The sequence below is a fragment of the Meriones unguiculatus genome, chromosome 10, assembly GCF_030254825.1.
Source record: "Meriones unguiculatus strain TT.TT164.6M chromosome 10, Bangor_MerUng_6.1, whole genome shotgun sequence".
NCBI lineage: Eukaryota > Metazoa > Chordata > Mammalia > Rodentia > Muridae > Meriones > Meriones unguiculatus.
The window spans coordinates 110,087,052-110,113,698 of record NC_083358.1 but is presented as its reverse complement, the minus strand read 5'-3'; positions in this window follow the sequence as shown (position 1 = coordinate 110,113,698).

Here is a 26,647-nt window from a genome sequence, read left to right as displayed (position 1 = left end):
ACACTTCTAAACAAAGAGGTTTGATTACCAAAAGCAGGTGTGTTATTCTCTCCCTCAAAGATGATCTGTGACTAATCTGTAGAGTTGTTTAAATAAGATGTCCTCCACAGCCTTGACCATGGTAATTCTTGGTCCCCAATGGTGGCATTGTTTGCCCAGTTTAGGAGATGTGGCCTTACCAGAGGAAGTAAGTCACTAGAGGTGACATCACAGATCTCAAAGCCTCATGCTGTTTCCAGTGATTCGCTTTCTGCTTGTGGTTTAAGATGTGAGCGCTTAGTTTGGTCCTCCAATTATCATGCTTTCTTGCCACCACACTTTCTTACCATAATGGTGATAGACTCTTATCCTTCTGAACAATAAGCCCAAATAAATCCTTTCTTCTACAAGCTGCCTTGACCATAGTGTTTTATCACAGGAATAGAAAGGTAACTAATATACTCAGTCTGTGAAAGTTCTTCAAAGTTCAGACAGCCTGACTTATTGATGGCTTTCCTACAAAAATAAACTGGGCTTAATGTCCAAGAGTCTAGTTTATGACACACAAAGGGTCTCTTTTTCCTTTAAGATCAATATTACACTTATATTCAGGACACAGGGGTTTTTTTTGTTGGTTTTTTTGTTTAGTTTTTTTTTGTAGTTGTTTGGTTTGGTTTTTGTTTTGTTTGTTTGTTTTGTTTTTACATGGCCTAGTGCATTCAGAACACGGATTCTGAAATGGATTCCTCATTCCACCATGAGCTAGTCCATGCTTACAAAGGAGAAAAAGTAACAGCACAACTCTGCTCCCTTTGTTAGCATGAAGGGATGAAAACTTGTCCACTTCACCTGCATTCACACTAAGTGCTCTTTGAGTTCACTGTTCCACTGATCATAGTTGTTTGATGTGACTGTCTTTATGTATCATTTTGTATTCTAAAGTAAATATATAATCTTAAGCAATGACTTCTGAGTAAGGTTGCCTGGCTTTCAAATAAGAGACGGAATTGGTAAGTAGGATTGAAAAAAATGAATACATTTCTCCACAGCAAAGAAAAACATGACAGTGAAAAGACAATCTGCACAATGAAAGAAAGTTTTGCCAATTGTTCTCTTAATAAGACATTCATATTTACAATACTGAAAGAACAAAAGAACTCTCTGAACACTGAAGGAACAGATAACCAAGTCGATGAGTGGTCCAATGATCTAGACAGATTTTTTTTTTGTATGAAGGGTTAAAATGGTCCATGAAGACATGAAAAAATTCAGCATCATTATCTCTCTTAGAAAAGCGCATCACTCCAAAGAGATTACAATCCAATGGCTGTTTCCTGATGGGAAGCCTAAGAATCTAATAGCTGTTGAGTTGACAAGATGGGATGTCATAACAGTCCCTATCTGGTGACAGAGTCCTCGGGAATTCCTAGAGAGCTGCCAGTCTTCAGTCAGCTTTGGAATCCTGAAGAAGTAGGTTCTAATACCAGCCAAAGAATAGATCAGAAAAGGGTAGGTGACCTTGATTGCAAGAATTAGAGCAAGCAGGTGAAAAACACTACCATCAGAAGGTGTGGCCTATATTAGGTTGGGCCTTGTCATCTCAAATGATTCAATAGAGAAAATTACTCACAGGTGTGTTCAGCTGCTGTTGATATTCAAGTGTAAAGTTCAATATGACTTCCTACCTCAAGCTCCTGCCACCAGGACATCCCTTACCATGGTAGACTGTGTTCAGGAACTATGAGGTCAGTCTGTTTGACAAATGCAGTCAAGTTGTCAACAAATATTATCCATCAAACCTGCTTAGTTTTGGTTCTCCCTCTCCTACCTTCCTCCTAGTCCTTGTTTTCCTTCTTCCCACACTTATGCCATTCTACTTCTTTTCTCCCCTCTTCCACTTCCCTGTGATACATATATATTAGTGCCCTTCACACTTTTCTACAAAAAAAGACAGTTGTTCACCTCTCCTGAGTCATTTCTAGCTTTGTACTGCCAATGGATGGTCACATACGCACACACACACACAAATACAAGTAGGCACAATTGGATGATCTAAGCCTTAGTTATTTTTCCTGTTGTTTTGATAAAATGCCATAAAAGGGGAAAAAATAGCTAGGATGTAAAGGTTTGAGTTTGGCTCATAGGTCCAGATACAGTCTACCATGGTGGGAAAGTCCTGGTGGTGGGACTTTACACAGCTGGTCACATTGCAATGTGGAGTCAGAAATTAAAGAAAACAATGAATTCTGCTGTTTAGCTAGATTTTTGTTTTTATGCCATCCCCAACTTGTGAGGACTGTTTTTTCTATTTAGCTTGGAACTTCTCAACAGAATTAACCTAGGCAAGCTAAAAAGAGCAAAAAAAAAATTGCTCTAGTCACAATGGTGGCTAGACTCTTGCTTCCTAGGTGATTTCAGATCCTGGCAAGTTGAATATAAACAGTTTACCTCATGAAATTTGACTTTATAAGTCTGGGTTACTTCACAATGCAAGATTTTCCAGTTGGATTCTTTATTCATGAAAATTTCTTAATTATTTTATAGCAGAATAAAATTTCGTTTTACGTAGGCTGCATATTTGATTAGCCATCCATCAGTTGATGACTGTCTAGGGTGATCTTGCCGTTATGAGAAGAATGACAATAAACACAGATGTGCAGGTGTCCCTCTAATAGGACATGGCTCTTCTGAGTTTTGGGTCATATGAAAGTTCTATGCTTGTTTCCACATGGATCTTCATACTTGCAATTCCAAATCACATTCTTACCCATAGTGAAGATGGGGTCTTGTCTCCCAATCCTCTAAGCATTTATTGGCTTTTGTCTTCTTAATGACATTTATTATGGCTGGACTGGGAATGAGATGCCAAAATAGCTTCAATTTGCATTTCCCCAATGGCTTGGAATGTCTAGAAGTTTTAAAGTATAGACTTAACCTTTACATATTTCTTCTTTAAGAGTACTCTATAGCATTTCTTGGCCTTTTTTCCATTAGGTTGTTTCTTTTGTTATTGGTTATGTTATTATGCCTTTGGTATTACAGATATTGCTAACTTGTTCATCAATTTTTTTCTCCTATTGTGCACAATAAAACCCATTACTTTATATAGTAAATAGACTCTAAGAACAGCAAATGAACAACAAAACAGCAATCTTCTGTGTTGTAAGCTACTAGAGTGCTGGGCCCAAATTGGGACTAGGATTAGGAAGTGACTGTAGGGGATCTGGACCCATGTTTGCGCTGAGGATCCCCACTCATTCCAAAGCAGAGAGAGGGTGCTTGGAATGTCACTTCATCAAGCTGGATATGTGAGGTATGTCCCTCTTGGACCTTTGCTGCTATTACATTGCATCAACCTCTCACTGCTGAGCTAGGCAACAGTTGGCTTCAGCATAGCCCTGCATGTGAGTGGACTTACCCTTCACTCATTTGGGATAACTATAGAAGGGGTGCCGTGTGAAAGATCACAGAATAGTACATCTACCCCAAAATAACAGGTCTACCCAAGGCTTTGCTTCTTCTGTTGTAGTTGTTGTTGAGTCTCTAACTATCTCTTTGGTCTCAGGCTGGTGGCTCTATGAAGGAAGCTCTGTTAGGCTTCCACTAGTAGGGATCAGAGAACCCACAAGAAGCTTTCTGAATATAGGGTGTGTTTCCTTTTGAGATTCAGTCTCACCCAAGGCAGAAGTGTAAGAGGCACTCACAGGAATGTACACTTTAGAGGGTTCCTTTCTCTTAAGAAGCCCAGGAGCTCTCTGAAACCCAGCTTGTCTCTGTCTTTACACTGGAAGTTTGTTTGGTGAATGGGCATGTTTTTATTCTCCCTGGGCTTTCTCTATTCCTATCCTTCTTAGAGATTTCCAATTCTCCTTTTAGAAAAAAAGAGCCTGCCAAAGTCTAATGACAAGGAACAATCCATGAAAGTCACTGCAGATAAGTATCTTGGTTCCACCATCTCATACACTCCTATCCCAAAGCAACCCTAGCAGATCCACAAGTTACCCACCATTGTGACACTTGAGAATGAGCTAGGAGAGGCAGCAAAGAGATCCTGAAGCTTTGTAAAGATACCTCTGGCTTGGGTTTCATTTCAGAACTGTGAAATATCCTTGCTAAGAAACGTTGGTACTGGCCTGGGAAAGTATCTGCTTTACAATCAGCAATAAAGCTACTCATGCCTACTACAGAGCCCACAGACTCTGGAAGTCTCAAATCCCCACAAATTCTCTAGAAAACAGCACAGGAAAATCACAGACAGCACTGGTTTCAGCCTCAAATACATCTCCCTTAATAAATCTTTAATCATCCTGGCTCTAATACAATCCACCCACAAATATCACTGTAGCTTCCTTCTTTTTGATCCAAGCAATACTAACTCTCCTGAGTCACCGGCATACATAATAGATCCTTAAGCACACATCACAGCGCCACATACTGAGGTGGGAACTGGTATTTATTATCTTGAGAAAAATGTTAGTACATGTATTTAGCACATACCAGTGCATCAGAGAGTTCTAAGGGAAATAGGAATCCATTGTGGCTCAGAGAGCACAACTGATTTCTCTAAAAGTATCCACATTCTTAGCAGTTGACTATGATTCTGACCCTTGATCTTGCGTTTAAATCCACAACCCTTTGCAGCTTCTCAGACACTTTTGATAAACTTGGGAAAGAGACTTTCTCCCGGGGGGCAGTTGCTATGTCTGTATGATAAAATCACTGAGGGTAGCATGCTAGATATTAGAAGTCTCTCCTTTGAAAACATGTGTCCTTGATACTGAGACTCAGGTGTACAAGGCAGCAGTAGAGATTTTTGAGGACAAGAACCTGTATACATCTTTAGATTATCTGCTTGAGTTATAGACTAGCCAATGATCCTGAGGAAGAGGAGGTATAGAATAAGGCCACAACCTTGGGGCCAAAGACATCAGTCTAGAGCCAATGGCATGTGATCTGCAAAGGTGCAAAGCAGAACTAGACCACAGGGCTGAGGGCAGATCCCAACTCACTGCCTCATTTGGGCAAGTTACTTATTCATCAGGCTGCAGTATTGTCTCTCCCAAAATGATAGGATCAGTAATTCATTCCCTGACCTGTGCATTTCCCAAACACTAATTTTATGTAATGACATTAAGATGACTGTCTAAGAGACATATGGTAGAAAGACAGCTAAAGTATATTTCCATCTCTAAACAGTAATTGTGTATTCAAAGAACATGTAAGCACACCAGTATTTAAGAACTATCACATTTAAGGGGCTGGAGAGATTTGCCAAGGGTTAAGAGCACATACTGCTCTTATGGAGAGGGGGCACAAGTTCCCAAGTTCAGTTCCCAGCAGCAACATCAGTGGGTTTACACCAGCTCCAGGGAAGGTCAGATGCTTCTTGTCTGTGTGGCACCTTCACTCACATGCACATAGTCACACACATACATAGTGTAAAAATAATAAAGATTTTTATATATATCATCACTTTATGAACTGATAAATAACATGTTGTTGCCAGAGCAAACTGGTTCAAGAAGGATTGGTATTTGTTTATAAATGTGACTCCTGTACTGAGTTTAACTGTAATTCAGATAATTACGGTGCTAAAATGTGGAGATAATTAAATAAGGGCTACATATTAGCTGCCATTTGTTATATGAATATTTTCTAAATTATATAAATAGTTTGCGTTTGGTATATATGATGGCTAATCTTCTCTACATTTAATAGAATTTGGAATCACTGAACATACACTGTGGGGGATAATCTAGACTAGGTAAACTGAAGTAGAAAGACTCACCTAAAATTGAGAGCCTATTATTGTGCTAGGACTTGAGAAAAGGAAAAAGGAAGAAAGAAAGAAAGAAAGAAAGAAAGAAAGAAAGAAAGAAAGAAAGAAAGAAAGAAAGGAAGGAAGGAAGGAAGGAAGGAAGGAAGGAAGGAAGGAAGGAAGGAAGGAAGGAAGGAAGGAAGGAATAAAGAAAACCTTAGCATCTTAGCATCCATTCATCTCTTTTCTGGCTAGAAACAAAGTAAGCACATGCCTCATGCTCATGCCACCACAGCCTCTATGGCATAATACACAATTCCTTGGATTTGTGAACCTAAACAAATCCTTCATCGAGTTGATTTTTCATTATTTTGTCACAGAAAAAAAAATGGTAACTAGTATCACAGTCAATTTAAATAATACATTATAAAGTATAATGAGCATTGTCTCTTTTGATGAATCAAACAAACCTCAAAGGAATGATTTGTAGAGTGTGACATCACTGGCAGGATTCCAATTTATTAGTGATTGTTTACTCCAGAGCAATGCTACAGAATACTAAAGCTACTCTAGCCTTTAGAAAAAAGGCATTGGGAACATGTCTATTATTCAATTCCAGGTCTCTCTCTCTCTCTCTCTCTCTCTCTCTCTCTCTCTCTCTCTTATCAAGTGCTTTTGTCACTCAACAAAAACACTTCTGTTAAGAGTTAAGGAAACTTACCCCCAAAGTGTGGGGGTGGAAAGGGTTTTAAAACCAAAAGCCTAGGCATCTTCATGGTTCCTTGGACACTGGCAGGGAGGGACCTCAGCAGCACTGGAAGGTATTGACAACATGATGCTGCTCACTCTGTAAATGGGACACCCAGGACTGCATGACACCTTGTCTGCCTCCCAAGGGCTAGCACGTGGCAGAGAAATTTCAGGATTACCTATACTTTTCAGGTGCTATATAAATGTGAAGAAATTGATGACCATGTCTAGCCAGTCTACAGTACCATGCTCTTATACAATCCTCAGGAATTCCACTCCCTTGTAGTGGCTCTCAGTTGGTAGTAAGCCAAATAGTGGACAAGTATAACAAGTTCTAAAAGCCATATGAAATAGTGATGGAAGGACTCTATAGGCATTCAAATTTCCATTATTATCATTTTGTGGTTAACATTCATATCATGCTAGAAGAAAATTATTCTGTGCCTCATTTTTATAACTGATAGTACTGTAGCTTAGATAGACTGAGTGACTAGTTGGGTTAGATTTGGCTTCATCTTCTTCACTGTAGTATAGTCAGAAGTACATGAGGCATCTAACTCAATTTATTATTGTTCAAAGATCCCTGAAGAATTTTGAGGCCATCTGTTCTTGAACAAAAATGTGAAAATCAACATGTATTTACACTCACTTATCATATCCTGTTTCCAAGTCTGCTGTGAGGACTCCTCAGACATTTCAGTAAGCCTGAAAGTAACCTGTGAGAACATATATCCAAAAGTTTAACTCACATCCAGGAAATTTCACAAAGAGCAGAGACAGAAGCTATTTATCCAGTAAATCTACTAGACCTGTCAGATTCCAGATCCTCCACCAGCACCCTAATTCTGGCCTAGTTTTTGGAGGTGGAGATTCTTCACATGGAACCAAGGGATAAGGTGATTAGGTAATCAATCCAACTCCCCAGATCCAGGAATCTCTTCTGCTTGTATAGGCAGAAATGAACTGCTCACTCATGATCAGCGTGAAGTCTGAAAACCATCTGCCAACCAAATCACCAGTTTTCCCTGATTAACAAGCTAAGTAACAAGGAGGGCCCAAGGGAGGGTGCCAGAATGACATTCAGAAGGGGAAATAGAAGAGCCAGGAGAAGTGGATGAAGAGAGGGAACTGGACAGGAGACAGAATGTGGAGGGAACAAAGCTGGGGATCAGATGTGGGGAGAACAGGGGTGGGAGGTGAGAGGGCTGGGAACAAAAAGGAAAACTGAGGGGCCATCTCTTTGTCAAGCTGGAGGCCTGCAACAATGTAGGCTCCTGAGAGGGTATGGGTGTGACTCTAGCTGAGACTCCTAGCAGTGCAAGGTGTTGGGACTTGTAGACTGAAATGACCACCTCCTAACCAGGCAGGACTAGTGGAAGGAGGTGAACAAAAACCCATCAACAAAACCTTTGATCCAAAAATTACCCTACCTACAAGAAGTGCAGGGAAAAGACAAAGTATAGATTGACAGAAAGCCCAAACAATAATCAGCATAACCTGAGACCCACCACACCATAGAAAGCCAACCCCTGACACTATTAATGATGCTCTGCTCTGCTTGCAGACAGGAGTCTAACTTGGCTGTTGTCTGGGAGGCTCCAGCCAGCTTCAGATCAAGACAGATGCTGGGACTTGCAGCCAAGCATGGGACAAATCTCCTAAGGTCCTGTGGAAGTGTTGGGGGAAAGATGGGAGGTCCTGGATCAAGTGACAACACGTGCTGGAGAGGTTGTGGAGAAAGGGGAACCCTCCTCCATTGCTGGTGGGAATAAAAACTTGTACAACCACTTTAGAAATCAATCTGGCGCTTTCTCAGACAATTAGGAATAGTGATTCTTCAAGATCCAGCTATACCACTCCTAGGCATATATGCAAAAAATGCTCAAGTACACAATAAGGACATTTGTTCAACCATGTTCATAGTAGCTTTATTCGTACTAGGCAGAACCTGGAAACAACCCAGATGTTTCTCAGTTGAGGAATGGATACAGAAATTGTGGTACTTTTACACAATGGAATACTACTCAGCAATTAAAAATGAGGAAATCGTGAAATCTGCAGGCACATGGTTGGACCTAGAAACATTCATCCTGAGTGAGGTTTCCCAAGGGCAGATAGATACACATGATATATACTCACTTATATAGACCTACAAGCTATGATAAACATAATGAAATCTATACACCTAAAGAAGATAAACAAGAAAGAGGACCCAGGGTAAGATGATCAATCATCACTTAGAAAGACAAATGGGATGGACATTGGATTTAGGAGCAAACAAGTAACAGGACAGGAGCCTACCACAGAGGGCCTCTGAAAGACTCTACTGAGCAGTGTATCAAAGCAGATATTAAGACTCACAACCAAATCTTCAGCAGAGTGCACAGAATCATAAAGGGGGGGTTAATATGACCTGGAGAGGATAGGAGCTCCACAAGGACAAAATATATCTGGGCACAAGAGTCTTATATGAAACTGTTTCTCCAACAAAGGACCATGTATGGATATAACCTAGAACCTCTGCTCAGATGTAGCCCTTGGTAGCTCAGTATCCAAGTGGGTACCTTAATAAGAACAGGGACTGTTTCTGACATGAACTCAATGGCAGGCTCTTAGACCCCCCCACCCAGAGGGAGGAGCAGCCCTGCTAGGCCACAGAGGAGGACTTTGCAGCCAGTCCTGAAGTTAACTGATAAACCAGTATCAGATGGAAGGGGAGGAGGTTCTCCTGTATCATTGGACAGGGGCAGGGAGGACATGATAGAGGGAGGGTGGAATTGGGAGGGAAAGAGGGAGCGGGAAACAGCAGGAATACAAAGTTAACAAACTGTAACAAATATTAAAAAAATAAAAATTAAAAAAAAAAACAGCTAACTCTTTTTCCAGTCCAAGGCATCTAAGAACTTCCAAGTTTTACCATATTTGCGAAGCAGTTCCTGTATCAGAGACAGTTAGTACCCAGTGTCTTAAGACAATGACAGAAATGTCAGCAACAACAATCAATCAACCCTAGAATTGATGTTTGTACAAGAGAGTGGGGTATTGTTGTGACAGGGTTGACCATGTTGAATGTCAGTGGAATGTGGAGATTGCTGATTTGGTATTTAAAAACCATGGAAAGCTTTTTAGCCAGGTGTATTTGACCATGGTGGTAGGAGCATAGAAGACAGTTCTGAGACCAATTTAATTGTGGGCCCAGCTTAAGAAGTTTCAAAGGACTCAAATGAAACAGGTCAAAGACCTATTAAAAAATTTTCAAGTCTCTGAAAGGAAATAAAAAAAGATATCAGAAGATGGAAAGATCTCCCATGCTCATGGCTTCACAGGATTAACAGAGTAAAAATGGCCATCTTCCCAAAAGCAATCTACAGATTCAATGCAATTCCCATCAAATTACCAACACAATTCTTTACAGACCTGGAAAGAAAAATTCTCAACTTCATATGGAATAACAAGAAACTCAAAACATCTAAAATACTCCTCTACAATAAAAGATCTTCTGGAGGTATCTCCATCCCTGGTCTCAAGCTGTTTTATAGAGCAACAGTAATAAAAACTGCATGGTACTGGCATAGAAACAGAATGGTGGACCAATGGAATAGAATAGAGGACCCAGAAATAAGCCCACACACTTATGGACACCTGACTTTTTTGCAAAGATGTCAAAACCATACAGTGCAAAAAAGATAGCATCTTCAAAAAGGGTGCTGGTCTAACTGGATGTCTACATGTAGAAAAATGCAAATAGATCCATACTTATCACCCTGTACAAAACTCTCAAGTCCAAGTGGATCAAAGACCTCAACATAAAACCAGATACTCTAAATCGGTTAGAAGAAAAAGTGGGTAAGACGTTGGAACTCATTGGCACAGGAGAAAACTTCCTGAACAGAACAGCAACAGCACAGGCTCTAAGAGCAACAATTGATAAATGGGACCTCATGAAACTGAAAAGCTTCTGTAAAGCAAAGGACACTGTCATCAGAACAAAACAACTGCCTACAGACTGGGGAAAGATCTTCACCAACCCTATATCTGACAGAGGGCTAATATCTAGAGTATATAAGAACTCAAGAAGTTAAACAGCAACAAATCAAGTAATCCAATTTTAAAATGGGGTACAGAGCTAAACAGAATTCTCAATAGAGGAATATCGAATGGCAGAGAAACACTTAAAAAATGTTCAGTGATCTTAATCATCAGTGAAATGCAAATCAAAACAACCCTGAGATTTCACCTTACACCCATTAGAATGGCTAATATCAAAAACTCAGTGACAATACATGTTGGAGAGATTGTAGAGAAAGGGGAACCCTCCTCCATTGCTGGTGGGAATGTAAACTTACACAACCACTTTGGAGATCAACAGTTTGAGGAATATTGGTGTTAACTCTCTTTAAAAATATTTTCTGGAGGGACAGTAGGGGGATCCAAGATGTCAGTGCCAGAAGGACAGTAGGTCTGAGGAGCAGGACAGCATTTTCACTACAGTGACCAAGAGACCCAACTCCGGGCCCTAAAACAATAGCAATCGTATTTCCCAGGTGAGAGAAAACTCCACAGTGTGGGAATCAGTTGGGTCCACTCTCAGGTCCTCCAGCCAGAACCAGGAAGAGATCCCAGGTCACACAGGCACTCGGTCACCATACCAGCATGTCCTAATCACCTTCCCAGGCTGAACAATGGGCACAAAAACACCAGAGACTGAGAGCCACAGTAGCAAGAAAAACCCACAGGGAAGGAAAGAAATGGTCAGTGCCTGGAAAAAGTCCTGCAGAATGGCGGGTGCATGCCACCAGCCCCAAACAAGGCTCCAGCCTCAAGCACAGAGACTTGCTGTGCACCCAATTCTCCATCACAGACAGAACTGTGAGCCCTAGGGCATCAGAGACTGGGTTTCCCTGTCGGGAGAAAACCCCACAGGGAAGGAAGTTAATGGAGACTGACTCAAGGTCACCCAATATATCCCTGGAAAAGGTCCCACACACCGGGGGTCCCACGCTGTCAGCCCAGACCAGCTGTGCACCAACTATCTGCCACAGACAGAACAGTTCACCCCAGGGCATCAGAGACTGGAAATCCCTGTCGGGAGAAAACCCCACAGGGAGAGAGACAGCTTGGAGCACTCGGCCAACCCCCACTCCCTACCAGCACACATGGGAAATTTCCACGGAAAAGGTCTCAGTTTCCTGCCCAGTCACCACCTTGGAGCTACCACCTGCCAGCACCTACTTGCTCTACACACCAACCCAAACACCACAGACGGGGCCTTCCTGTTCTGAGAAAACCCCACAGTGGGGGAAACACCTGGCCCTACCTCAGGACACCTAGCTCTGGAAAAGTTTCTGGCTATCCCTATGCTCCTGAGGCTATCTATGTGTGCTCCTGGAGGCTATCTAGCCTCCAGTTGCACACATGAGAGCAGAGCTCACCTGCCACAGGCTACCGCTTGAGTACTGGGGCACAGAGCCCCAACCTCAGACCTACAGAAGCCTGGGATCCCAAAGATCAACCCCCAGACACTGCTCCAAGGGGCAACCAGTTATCCCAAATTAAACTGATCAAACCAAGGGGCACACAGGTTACAGCAGCAGCTCACTAAATTTACAGCAAGAAACCCAGAAGCAGGGCAGCTGTCTCCAGGACTTCTTCAGGTGAGAGGAGAGCCCTCTTCACTAACAAGGAAACAGTTACCACTCAGGTCTGTACATCTGAGGTGAGCTGTGGCAATTCCTGAAAAACACTGGCCATCCAGTGACCACACCCAAAAAGCTGAGGAGGCTTCCTTCAGGAAAAATCATCTTCCTGCCAAGGGGATTCTCTCCATCACAGGATTCCAGGAACCATCAGAAACTAATACCCAACACCTAAGATAGCCCAGTGGGTAGAGGCCAATGTAAAAGCTCAACCAACAAAAGACAGAGCAATATGGCATCTCCAGAACCCAATCATCCATGGAGAAGCAGCCCTGGAAACCCCAGCATAATTGAAATTCAAGAAGATGACCTAACATCTATGATTATGAAGAGGATAATAGAGGAAAAAAATAAAGTGCATAAAGAACTAGAGGAAGATAAAGTCAACCAGATTATGGCCATCTGTAAAGATATAGAGGAAAATAAAGATAAACAGATTATGGCCATTCGAATAGAAATACAGGAGGTTGCAACAAAACAGTTTGTGGCCTTTAGAGAGGAAATACTTAAATCACTGAAAGAAATAAAAGAAACAGAGGATTATTCAAACAATCAGCTGAAAGAATTGAAGGAAAAACAGGAAAATATAGACAGGTGAAGGAAATCAACAAAATGGCTCAAGATCTGAAGATGGAATTGGAAAAATTAAAGACAACACAAATGGAGGAAACTATGGAGAGAAAGAACTTAGGGAAGAAAACAGGAACTACAGAGGTAAGCATAACCAATAGAGTACAAGGGATGGAAGAATCTCAGGTGTGGAAGATACAATGGAAGAAATGGAATGTATCTGTCAAAAAAATGTTAAATCTAAAAAATTCCTGACAAAGATCATCCAAGAAATTCAAGACAACCTAAAAAGACAAAACCTAAGAATAATAGGAAGAGAAGAAAAAGAAGATTCCCTCCTCCAAGGCCCAGAAAATATTTTCAACAAAATCATAGAAGAAAAGTTCCCCAACTTAAAGGAGAGGCCTATACAGAATACAAGAGGCCTACAGACTACCCAATAAATTAGACCAGAAAAGAAAATCCTCCTGTCACATAATAATCAAAAACAAAGAAAAAATACTAAAAGCTGCAAGGGAAAAAGGCCAAGTAACATAAAATGGCAAACCTATCAGAATCACACCTGACTTCCCAACAGAGACTATGAAAGCGAGAAGGGCCTGAACGGATATCATGCAGATCCTAAGAGAACACAGATGTCAGCCCAGGCTATTATACCCAGCAAAACTCTCAGTCCTCATAGTCGGAGAAAACAAGATATTCAACAACAATAACAGATTTCAACAATACCTACACACAAATCCAGCTTTACAGAAGACATTAGAAAGAAACAAACAACCTAAGAAAACTAACCACTTTCAAGAAAACACAGGAAATAATTAACCTCACTACAGTAAAGCAAAAAGTAGCCAAGCACAAAAACTTACTAACACAGCAAACATCAAAATCAAAGGATCTAACAGCCACTGGTCATTAATCTCTCTCAACATCAATGGACTCAATTCTCCAATAAAAAGACACAGACTAACGGAATGAATTCGTAAACAAGACCCAGCAATCTGTTGCATACAAGAAACACACCTAAGTCACAAAGATAGACATTACCTGAGGATAAAGGGCTGGAAGACGGCTTTCCAAGTAAATGGACCCAAGAAGCAAGCAGGAGTAGCCATTCTAATATCTGATAAAATAGACTTTCAACCAAAATTAATCAAAGGAGATGGGGAAGGACACTTCACACTCATCAAGGGAAAATTCCACCAGGAAGACATGACAATCCTAAACATCTATGCCCCAATACAAGGGGCACCCACATTTGTAAAAGAAACATTGATAAAACTTAAACCACACATAGATCCCCACACATTAATAGTGGGAGACTTCAACGCCCCACTCTCAACAAAGGAAAAGTCAACAAAACCAAAATTAAACAAAGAAAAAATGTCTCTAACAGGGTTCATGAATCAAATGGACCTAACAGACATCTACAAAACCTTTCACCAAAACACAATAGAACTTACCTTCTTCTCAGCACCTCATGGAACCTTCTCCAAAATAGTCCATATGGTTGGTCACAAAGCAAGCCTCAACAGATACAAGAAGATTGAAAGAATCCCTTGTATCCTATCTGATCACCATGGAATAAGGCTGGACCTCAACAACAACAGAAATAGCAAAAAGCCTACACACACATGGAAATTGAACAACTTGCTACTAAATGACAGCTGGGTCAGGGAAGAAGTAAAGAAAGAAATTAAAGTCTTCCTAGAACTCAATGAAAATGAAGACACAACAAACCCAAACTTGTGGGAAACAATGAAAGCAGTGCCAAGAGGAAAGTTCATATAGCACTAAGTGCCTTCAAGAAGAAATTTGAGACAGCTCATTCAAGCAATTTAATGGCTCACCTAAAAACCCTAGAAAAAGAAGAAGCAGACACACCAAAAAGGGGTAGATGGCTGGAAATAATCAAACTCAGGGCTGAAATCAATCAATTAGAAACAAATAAAACAATTCAAAGAATCAATGAAACCAAGAGCTGGTTCTTTGAGAAAATCAACAAGATAGACAAACCCTTAACCAAGCTAAATAAAAGGCAGAGAGACACCATCCAAATCAACAAAATCAGAAATGAAAAGGGGGACATAACAACAGACACTGAGGAAATCCAAACAATCATTAGATCTTACTTCAAAAGTCTATATACCACAAAATTTGAAAATCTAAATGAAATGGACAATTTTCTTGATCGATTCTGCTTACCAAAGCTGAATCAGGACCAGGTAAATCAATTAAATAGTCCTATATCCCCTATATAGAAGTGGTCATCGAAAGTCTCCCATCCAAAAAAAGCCCAGAGCCAGATGGTTTCAGCGCAGAATTCTACCAGACTTTCAAAGAAGAGCTAACTCCAGTTCTCTTCAAACTATTCCACAAAATAGAAACAGAAGGAACATTACCAAACTCATTCTATGAAGCCACAGTCACCTTGGTACCTAAACCTCACAAAGACTCAACAAAGAAAGAAAATTTCAGGCCAATCTCCTTTATGAGCATTGATGCAAAAATAACCAACAAAATACTTGCAAACCAAATACAAGAGCACATCAAAGATATCATCCACTATGACCAAGTAGGCTTCATCCCAGGTATGCAGGGGTGGTTCAATATATGGAAATCCATCAATGTAATCCACCATATTAAAAAACTGAAAGAAAAAAAACCACATGATCATCTCCTTAGATACTAAAAAAGCATAGGACAAAATCCAACATCCATTCATGTTTAAAGTGTTGGAGAAATCAGGGATACAAGGCACATATCTAAACATAGTAAAGGCAATATACAGCAAGCCTATAGCCAACATCAAACTAAATGGAGAGAAACTTAAATGAATCCCACTGAAATCAGGGACAAGGCAAGGCTGCCCACTCTCTCCATATCTCTTCAACATAGTGCTGGAAGTCCTTACTAGAGCAATAAAACAATTGAAGGAGATCAAGGTGATACAAATCAGAAAGGAAGAAGTCAAAGTATCACTATTTGCAGATGATATGATAATATACCTGAGTGACCCCAAAATTTCTACCAGGGAACTCCTACAGCTGATAAACACCTTCAGCAAACTGGCTGAATACAAAATTAACTCCAAAAAATCAGTAGCCCTCCTGTATACAAAAGACAAAAGGGCTGAGAAAGAAATTAGGGAAACAACACCCTTCACAATAGCCACTAATAACATAAAGTACCTTGGGATGACACTAACCAAGCAAGTGAAAGACCTGTTTGAGAAAAACTTCAAGTCTCTGAAGAAAGAAATTGAAGAAGATATCAGAAGATGGAAAGATCTCCCGTGCTCATGGATTGGTAGGATTAACATTGTGAAAATGGCCATCCTGCCAAAAGCAATCTATAGATTCAACACAATTCCTATCAAAATACCAAGTCAATTCTTTACAGACCTTGAAAAAAAAAGATTCTCAGCTTCATATGGAGAAACAAAAAACCCAGAATCTCCAAAATGATCCTGTATAACAACAGATCATCTGGAGGTATCTCCATCCCAAATCTCAAGCTGTACTACAGAGCAATAGTAATAAAAACCTGCATGGTATTGGCATAGAAACAGAAAAGAGGATCAATGGAACCAAATAGAAGACTCAGAAATAAACCCACACACCTATGAACACTTGATTTTTGACAAAGAAGCCAAAACCATTCAATGGAAAAAAAATACAGCATCTTCAACAAATGGTGCTGGTCCAACTGGATGTCTATATGCAGAAAAATGAAAATGGATCCATATTTATCACCCTGGACAAAACTAAAGTCCAAGTGGATCAAAGACCTCAACATAAAACCAGATACTCTAAATCAGTTAGAAGAAAAAGTGGGGAACAGCCTAGAACTCATTGGCACAGGAGACAACTTCCTGAACAGAACACCAACAGCACAGGCTCTAAGAGCAACAATCAATAAATGGGACCTCATGAAACTGAAAAGCTTCTGTAAAGCAAAGGACGCTGTCATCAAAACAAAACGAATGCCTACAGGTTGGGATAGAATCCTCACCAACCCTTTATCTGACAGAGGGCTAATATCCAGTATATAAAGAACTAAAGAAGCTGAAAAGCAACAAACCAAGTAATCCAATTAAAAAATGGGGAACAGAGCTAAACAGAGAATTCTCAATAGAAGAATGTCAAATGGCAGAGAAACACTTAAAGAAATGCTCAACCTCATTAGCCATTAGGGAAATGCAAATTAAAACGAACCTGAGAGTTCACCTTCACCCATCAGAATGGCCAAGATGAAAAACTCAAGTGACAAAACATGCTGGAGAGGCTGTGGAGAAATCAGAACCTTCCTCCATTGCTGGTGGGAATGTAAACTTGTACAACCACTTTGGAAGTCAATCTGGCACTTTCTCAGACAATTAGGAATAGTGCTTCCTCAAGACCCAACTATAACACTGCTAGGTATATACCCAAAATTTGCTCAAGTACACAACAAGGACATTTGCTCAACCATGTTTGTAACAGCTTTCTTTGTAGTAGCCAGAACCTGCAAACAAACCAGATGTCCATCAGTGGAGGAATGGATACAGAAACTGTGGTATTTTTACACAATGGAATACTACTCAGCAATCAAAAAGGAGGAAATCATGAAATTTGCAGGCAAATGGTGGGATCTAGAAAATATCATTCTGAGTGAAGTGTCCCAGAAGGAGAAAGACAAATATGGTGTATACTAGCTTATATAGACCTACAAGATATGATAAACATAATGAAATCTATACACCTAAGGAAGATAAACAAGAAAGCAGACACAGGGTAAGATGATCAATCCTCACTTAGAAAGACAAATGGGGGGAGGGCAAGATGGTGGTGCCGGGACGACTCTCCTTCTGACCAGCGGCATAGCAGGATCCGCACAGTGACCAGCAGTCAGAACTCCCAGCCATAAAACACAAGTGATTGTGTTTGCCAGGTGAGAGGATACCCCACGGTGGGGAATTCAATCAGCTTTAACTCACCCGGCTAAACGGCGGAAGAGATCCCGGTTCTGCCAGGCACTTGGTCGCCAGCCCAGAGCCACAGGCCAGCGCGCTCTGGTCACTGTCCCAGACTGAACTGTGGGCACCACTGTGGGCTGTTAGTACTGTTTATGGGCACAGAAGAGATCTGGGAAGTACTGTGAATGATAATATTGCAAATCCAGGGGATCAATTTAATAACTGAAATAGAGTAAATGCTCATGGTAGAGTAGATGCTGATCTTTTGCTAAACACTTTCCAATATGTTCCTGAGACAACTGTTTACCTTGGGCTATGAGACTGTTGTACAGAAGATTGTCAGAGAATTGTATGTCTAGAAACATTCTGTGTTTTTCCAATTGACTATGATATCTGCTGTGAAGAGTATCTTAAGCATCTGGTCTTCTAAAAACTGGATGGTGTGTATAGGTTTTGGAACTCACATGAATTTAGAACTGATTTAGAGGAATCTGCACCTTCCTCCACTTAGTGAGGAGGCATTCAGGAAACCAGGCAGCATGAGACCTTGAAATATTTGAGCATAGTAGGTGCTCTTCTGCCCTCACAGGATATGACAAAGTGTGGGGAATCTTGTGTGAAATGTGAGGATCCAGCTGTAGCCAAGACACCAGCCAGTTGCATATCTTCCACTCGCACAAACTCATTAGCCCAACTTCAAGGTCATCTCCTCCAGATCTACCCTAATGCTTTGGCCAGGGATGTTGAGAGGGGTGACAGCTTCAAGCCGAGGGAAGAGCTGTCTAGAGGTATTCTTGTGTACCTCCTGTTTTCCTTAAACATCTCCTTGTTTGTGTGGGGTCCTTACTGATGGGGTCCCCTATGTGTCCCTAATACCTCCCACAGTGACATTTCCCAACCTTGACAGGGACTTTTGGAGGGCAGCAGATCCGCCTACAGGGCCAGCCATGCTAATAGACTGACACTGAGACCCATATCATGTGTCTTTCTTGTTTCCTCCCAGGCTTCTGTTTTCATGTGTTTGAAAAGAGAGCACAAAGCCCTTTGAAATGAATCCCTGTACCTAGAGTTGACTAGTCATTTCTTGAACAGAGAGAATTCTGACAGTTGACAGTGATTCTACTTGTGAATGCTGTGCTGGATGCTTTCTACATGCTCTTGAATTCTCCCTTTTCTATCCTGTGCTCTCAGATCTACTGTGAGTTCCCAGATGAGGCTTAGTATCCCTCAGTTTCTTGCCAAGGGCTATTCTCATGTGTGTTCTCTACCAGGAATGAAGTCTCAACTCAAATGTCACCACTTCAAAATGGGAGATCCCTGTAATCCTGTAAAAGTATTGTAATGTAATTATTGTCTCAGAAGCTTACTGCTGAATAAGCTCACCCTTTCTAGTTCTTTCTGGACTGTGGCTGGATGCTGTCACTCAGTTGTTTTTAGCCAAAACATCTCTCCAAGCTGACTGATTCAATCTGGCTTCCCTCAGCTTCTGACTGAATTGCTCTGCTCAGCCTCATAGTAACTTTGGTGATGTGTTCTAATCTGAATCCTTCTTGTCCTCTGGCTCATTCTGTCTTCACATGTGTCTGTGTAAAACTATCCCACTATAAACTGCCTCTGAATTTGACAAACTGAAATGCATTGCAATGAATTGAATTTATCTCACTTCAATTCCACTCCACTGAACTGACTCAACTCAACTGCCCCTAACTATGCTCTCTTAAATAACTTCTTTCCTGTGCTGTTCTTGTGATAGTTGGGTGTATCCTATTCTGTCAAATCTTTCTTTGATTTGTCACTTTGTCTGTCCCTTAATTATACATCACTGCATCCTTCTGTGAAGTAACCTTACTTTCATTGTTTGAGATTAACAATGTGTACAAAGGGCATGTCTGTATACCAGCCAGATCACACAGACCTACAAGGTCTTTGGATGTGATCAGAGAAGCCATGTTGCTGGATTAAAATTGCTCTACATACTCCACACACCTCTGCTTCACCTAGCAAAGACCACTCTAAAGGACTCTATCCCATCTACCACATTCCCAGGTTACTGGGTTTATCTGTGTTTGTAATGTGATCCATCATCAGGATTGTGGGTTCCAGATTCACCTCTATGTGTGTCTGTGCAGAAGAAGGTATCACATATTAAAGGGATATTCAAATCCTGAATGTCAGTGTTTAATTTTTCTACCTCTAGTGACTGAGTTCTTGCTTCATCTGTATGGAAAGTACTAGAATTTTCCCCTGGCTGTTGGAAACTTCACACTACTCATTCACTAATCAGGCCTTACCTTGAATGAGTTTGGCAGATCCTTATTCACCAGCTCTTGACTTCCTTCTATCTCAGGATGTCCTGCTCTTCCTCTTTCCCAGAGTGCTGGTGAAAGGTTCCGGTGATAGTCTCCATGGCTTGTTCCATCTGAGATTTTGAGGGTTGTCTTTCTTTTACCCTTTTTAAGTCCTGAAGAAGCAAATGTGCATGTGAAAAAAGGTCTGTCAAGCATACTCAGTCTTGTCTCTGGCCTCTATCAGGCAAAAAAGGAAGGCAACACACACAACTAAAGATGGGATACAGTGCCACTTAGTGAAAAACCATCCTTTCACACATGCAAGACTGATTATTTTTGAGCAAACAGAGGTAGAGAATTTTAATCCAAGAAGAGACTTGACCATGGGAATCTCCATTTACCTGAGGGGACCTCCATTTACCCAATCACTGACAGTAATTAAAAAGGTTTTGATTTGGATCTATAATTTAAGGAATACTGAGGCAAATTTTGGTTACAGAGGTATATAAGCTTAGAGGCCTTTATAGCAGGTGGTAGGTGTAGAAATTGAAATTCTCCAGGAGACATTCCAGAGGACAATATGCAGGAATGGACAAATGGACTATTCCCAATGGGCAGGTAAGAGTCACTGCCCTGACAAAGCATCCCAAGAGCAAGGTTTGACTCAGTAAGTAGATCAGTATGGTACAATCTGTTCCAACAACTCAGCATTGGCCAGAGACCAAGGCCACAGTTGCCCTTAGCAGACACAGTTACCTAGCTAGGATTCTGCAGATGAGAGAGAAGAGGAGAGAGCAAAACTGTTCTGATAGAGAGAAAAATCTCACCCAAGGGAGAAGGTCCTAGATGAAGGGTTGGATGTAGTTTGGCAAGAGTGGTAGGAAATATCTGCACCAACCAGAAGGGAAGACTCACCAGTCAGCTGGTGTTGAGTGTAGGAATGTAGCTATCCAGTAGCCAGGAACTGATGTCAACCAGAAGGGAAGACTCACCAGTCAGCTGGTGTTGAGTGTAGGAATGTAGCTATCCAGTAGCCAGGAACTGATGTCAACCAGAAGGGAAGACTCACCAGTCAGCTGGTGTTGAGTGTAGGAATGTAGCTATCCAGTAGCCAGGAACTGATGTCAACCAGAAGGGAAGACTCACCAGTCAGCTGGTGTTGAGTGTAGGAATGTAGCTATCCAGTAGCCAGGAACTGATGTCAACCAGAAGGGAAGACTCACCAGTCAGCTGGTGTTGAGTGTAGGAATGTAGCTATCCAGTAGCCAGGAACTGATGTCAACCAGAAGGGAAGACTCACCAGTCAGCTGGTGTTGAGTGTAGGAATGTAGCTATCCAGTAGCCAGGAACTGATGTCAACCAGAAGGGAAGACTCACCAGTCAGCTGGTGTTGAGTGTAGGAATGTAGCTATCCAGTAGCCAGGAACTGATGTCAACCAGAAGGGAAGACTCACCAGTCAGCTGGTGTTGAGTGTAGGAATGTAGCTATCCAGTAGCCAGGAACTGATGTCAACCAGAAGGGAAGACTCACCAGTCAGCTGGTGTTGAGTGTAGGAATGTAGCTATCCAGTAGCCAGGAACTGATGTCAACCAGAAGGGAAGACTCACCAGTCAGCTGGTGTTGAGTGTAGGAATGTAGCTATCCAGTAGCCAGGAACTGATGTCAACCAGAAGGGAAGACTCACCAGTCAGCCAGAATTGGATGTAGGAAGGTAGTTATCCAGTAGCCAGGAAAGGGGAGTTCCAAAACCAGGGAAAAGGGAAGGAACCCCACTCTCTGAGATAGGCAATAGGTGAGAAAGTTAAACTGCTGCTTAGCAGTACTTATCTGGATTTCATTTGACCTGAGAAGTGGATTCAGGTAGGTTTCTTGCAACTTACAAGATATTTTTTTAAGTTTTACAAAGGATATAAAACTTTAGACATGTTAGCATCACAATTGTAATTTTCAGTGAAATATACATTATGGAAAAAGGCAGGAGACATACACATTTGTGTTAACAGCATAAACAATTTTAAGGTGAGTTCTGAAAAGACAGAAGCCTTTCGTGAAGTAGAAAGGGCAAAAGCTCACTTGATCTTAACTTTTAGTATGTTTACATACCATGGAAGAGAGGCTTCCTTTTTATCTAGAAGACTGGATGTATGTAAGTTTACCACAATGATGAAAAAAAACTTAAGTTTATACTTAAAGGCAAGCCAAAGGAGATTTAAAATCTTGAGCTTGGAACTATGATAGTGGATTATATAGTGGAATGTTCTTATTAGGGTTAGATTAATAAATGAGAGCTCTAGTGATAAACATTAAAGCTCTGGACAGTACAACAGTAGCATACAACAGTAGCATAGCAACAGGGAGAAATATGGAGTATGTTTATTTATTTAGGATACCTTAAATTATCTCAGACATTCCAACCTCCATAACTTGTATTTATCAACCTTACAACATCTTTTTAGACCCTCAAATATTTTACCAGAAACTCAGACCTTACAGAGATTGCACATTTTTGAGAGGGCAGCTGAAGCCTTAATTTCTGCTGTTAAACTGGTCTTCAAACCCATCAGAGACCAGAGAAGGATAAATTACTGCAGGAAGCATAATCCAAGTGGCCTATGTATTGGTGAATATACCAGAGGCTTACCCGTTATCCAGACGGCCTTCCCATTAGGCTCTGTGGTGACAGTGGCTCTTAAGGGCACAGTCCTAGGGCAGCTTCACAGCATCAGTCTTTGGGTGCTGGGTGCAGCAAATCTGAGAGGCCTTTCCTTTGAAGAGGAATTTGGGAAAATGACTGACCTTATTTTTTCTAGGCAAAATGAGGCAGTTGGCTCTCCTGGTATCCTGTCTGTCTACAGTTTAGGTAGCAAACCAATTGAGGCGGGCCTGCCCAAAAGCACAATTCAGGGGGAATCATCTGTTGCTGTGCCCAAATTTTTTTGAAGGCCTTGGGGTCACTGCTAGAAGCTGGGGTCTCTGTCACATTAAGCTTTTTTATTAAGTATCTAAATGTACTATTTTGCAGATTTCCTGGCAGGTTTGAGGACCATGATCTATTAAGCATAGCTGAGCCATACAAACTTCGATCATAGAGTTATCCATCCTAGGCATAACCTTGAGAACATAAAACAAGAGACTAGGTAAAGCTTAATTCGTTTTTTGGTTTTAGGTTTTTTGTTTTGTTTTGTTTTTAAGCATGACGATAAAAAAATTTTTGAACAAGTATCAAAGCAAAACTTTCAAGCATAGATACAGCTCATAGACTGGCTATACTGCTGGACCTATCATATTGGATGAGTCATGAGTTTTAGAACCAATAATATAGTAGAATAGTACAAATAGTTTTAAAATTATACTTGAATTTCTTATACCAAATGTGTTAGCCAGAAAGTCTAATGGTGAATCCAGATCACAGGCATCTTGTGGCAGGAGAAACAGCATTCATTTATTAATTTAGAAATTGATAAAGACATTGGCAGTTATGTATACATTTTAAATTAGCTTAATTTAAATAGACCTTTATATGTTTGAAATTTTAGCATCATATAAAAATTATTTTGAACCAGGCTAGAATTATATCTATATAGCATTTTGTAAAAATATAATTTTGAATGTAAAATAACTACCCATTTAAAATGAGACTTGTTGCTTTTATTCTAAAAGGAAATAAAATAAACATAATTTTAATCATAAGTTAATCAAAATTAAAGAGCTTTAAAATGTTGTTTTATACTATGTGGCTGTCCCAAGGTTTACAGTTTAATCTTAGAATTTTTTTTTTGAAAGTAGAAAGAGAAATGAAGGAATGATAGCTTGGTTTTAAACTTCTGCAGACCTGCTGCAGAACGGGGGTGGGGAGGATAGAGTGGGCGCTTTGGGGTTAAGTGTGGGGGAAGGGCAAGCAGCTATGAGAAAAGGCTCCATGTGAAAAGAGTATGGATTTAATATACACACCTTAAGGGTGGCTGAGGCGAGCAGCATGATGGGGGTTGGGAGTAACCCAACATCCAAGCATACTGCCTTGTCCCAGTATGCAGAACACATGGCAGCGAGAACGGTGGGCTGCTCTGAGCAGCCCATCTGTCTGAGCACCTGTGCACCCACCCATCTGAGCAGCTGTGGGAAGCAGCAAGAGCAACAGCTCCAGACAGATATACAGCCTCAGCAGGCAAGGACAGACGGTGAAAGGCCAGAACAGAAGAAAGATTTCCTGTAAATAGTGTGCCTAGATTGCAAGACCACAAAAGACCTCCAATAGTTGAGTCCATTGCAAAACATATGAGGGTTTACTTAATACAAGCTCAAGCCCAGGTGGCAACCTTCCTGTTGAAGCAGGAGAGGAATACAGCCACAAGTCTAGGGGAACACAGGGCAAAACTGCAAGCGGGGCGGGGGGCTCCAAGGTTTGGGTAGGTACCAAGACCATAAAACTGTTCTCATATAGAGAGTATTTGATCATGACCAATGCCTGGAATGTGCTGATTAGCTGTTGTTAGGGAAGAACAATTAGCACACTCTGTAGTCACAAGCTAGTGGCCATCTGGGTGGGTTGTCAGAAAACCATATCTCTTAAGTGCAGGAAGGAGTACTGCAAGCCAATTCTCCCTGCAGCAGGCCAGACATGTCTCAATTTACCCAGTCCTTTGTCTAAACTTTTATCCATGACCTCAGTCATGCTGCCCTAAGACTCTAATTTTAAACTTTGGACCCCTCATTCCCCCCTTTTAAGAGGATACTGTCTCAACTCCTCCAGATGTGTTCAGACTATTTAACTTTATGTTGAGGGAGCCTTCTTGATATATCATTGCAGCCTGTTAGGTAGGAATATGGGCAAAGGTCTCTTATTCTGAAAGTGTTTCAATGTTAACAATAGGACCATTGGCATTAGGGGCTAGGAAGGCTGAAATGCAAGCCAAAGACTGGGCAATGGGGAAGTCCTCGAAGCATCTGGTTACTTGATCCGTCTGAAGAGGTAGGGAGTAATCATATCAGCTTCCATTCAAGTATAGATTTCAGCTTGCAGTCCATAGATGATTCCCAAATAGATTCTGTCAGCCAGGTGAAAAATCTGCTGAGCAAATTCAGACTAGAGACAGAAGTTAAAATTTGTCAAGTAATTTGAGAAAGTGAAGAATTCCAAGACCAAGGAAAAAAACTCATCAGGGATCCATATGAGTTATGCCAGATCCAGTTCTCATGGCTTTTTGGTTTCCTGAAACTCATATTAGCATCACCATTGTATTGAGATACATATTTTAGAAAAAGCAGTTAACAGATGTCTACAAGAGAGCAGAAGCAGACTCATACCATTAAGACCTAGTACAAGTTATGGCTTTTGGGTCAGATAACACATTAGACAGATATTTTGTGCATGATGAGAAGCACCTTTAAATCTCCAGAAGACAACCAAAAGGAAACTAAAATCTCAAGCTTGTGACTGGCTAATAAGCAGTCAGGGCTCCATCAGCTTATCAGAACTCTATTGATCAATGTCATAACTTTGAACTTCTGAAATCTTATCAATAACAGAGAGCGGGAAGGAAATCTGAAATATCTCCCATTTTCAATTTGCCTTAAATTACTCTCTTATATCATTATAACTTACATTCACATATCTTAAAACACCTACTTAGACCCTCAAATCTTTCTTGCTTTTACTGACTTTGAAACATTTCCTAGACCCTTAAACAATTTTTAATAGCCTCATAACTTAAACTTTCATATCCTCTGACCTTACATAAACTTTACATCTTTCCATTCAGTTATTCACCATAAGACACAGGCAATTAACATAAAGCCTGTGAGCAAGGCAAACCTTTTTGTCTCTCTAAATAAAAGATCTAATACCTAGTAGTTCTTACTAGCTAAGGAATTGACCAATGAACTAACAGTTGATCTAATTGTCTGCTCTTTAGCTACAAAACTACCATTAGCTTAGCTTAGCCATCAGTGTGATCCAGAGACCTGAGAAAGATAAATTATAAGCTAAATGAATATATGTAGAAATCAAAATGACAGAGTTGATTGTCCACCATCTAGGCAGTTGTGCCTGGCTCCTGTCCTCTCATGGCATCATGAGCAGAGGCAGTCTGGCCATCAGGCACAGAAAATGAGGTATGGTTTCTGTGGAAAAAAGAACATGAGAGAATGGCCTCACCTTGTCTTCAGCAACGTGAAACATCTTCAGCAACGTGAAACAATGACTCTCCAGGTGTCCACAGTTTAGGCTGAAACCTAGCCTAGCAGTGGGCCAGTGGGGGCAGTCTTGCCCAGTGGGCTCTCTATTAACCATTCTAAACCTTGTCCAAGGAAACAGGTGTGTAGGCTCTCCAGCGACCACCACAAGGCCAGGGATATCTTCCAGACCCCAACGGCTGTGACTCTTGTGTGCATCCACTCCTAGCCACATCTTGCCCAACACGACAGTAGACACAAGACAGAGACACCACACAGAGACACTCACCAGTCAGCACAAGACCCTCCAGATCAAGGTCTTGGGGGCCTGAGAAATCTCAGAATCTGGATGGGACCTCCAAATGCTGTGTCTAGATTGCAAGACCCCAAAAGATCACCAGGAGTCGAGTCAAGAGGGGGTCCCTGACATTGGCTATTATCTTGGGGACCTGCTTAGCTGGAGCAGCAACTGAACAAAAA